This window comes from Frankliniella occidentalis, unplaced genomic scaffold, assembly GCF_000697945.3.
Source record: "Frankliniella occidentalis isolate FOCC.00 unplaced genomic scaffold, Focc_3.1 Scaffold28, whole genome shotgun sequence".
Classification (NCBI taxonomy): Eukaryota; Metazoa; Arthropoda; class Insecta; order Thysanoptera; family Thripidae; genus Frankliniella; species Frankliniella occidentalis.
Window position 1 is genome coordinate 1,042,388 of NW_026267158.1, and position 445 is coordinate 1,042,832.

Genomic DNA, 445 nt, shown 5'->3' on the forward strand with positions numbered 1-445 from the left:
CCTACAAATGCCAGGCGTGTGGCGAAAGATTTTCTCAGACTAGCCAACTCCGTTACCACATGAGGACACACACCGGTGAGAAACCCTACAAGTGCGAGACTTGCGGTAAAAGTTTCGCTAAGAGCACCACACTCAGTGATCACATGAGTACTCACATAGGTGACAGACCTTACAAATGGCAGGCGTGCGGCGAAAGATTTTCTCTCAGTATAATACTCTTTTCGCACATGTGGAATCACCTCAGCACACACGGTTAAGAAACCCTAGAACTGGCCAGACTTCTGGTAAACGTTTCACTGAAAGTCATCATCTCTATTTGCACATGAGGGTCGCACCGGTGAGAACCCCACAACTATTAGACTTGTGGCACATGTTTCTCCACGCCTTTTTTTCTCAAAAGACACACGAGTACATAACACCACTGTTAAGACCCACATTTACTAGA

At 46.3% G+C, this 445-nt stretch overlaps 1 protein-coding gene across 4 annotated transcripts in view; it reads left to right on the forward strand.

Annotated features, from left to right (window-relative positions):
• LOC113202820 (zinc finger protein 672-like) overlaps positions 1-445 on the forward strand; it is a 7,504-nt gene that overhangs the window by 4,550 nt on the left and 2,509 nt on the right. The window lies entirely within an intron of this gene.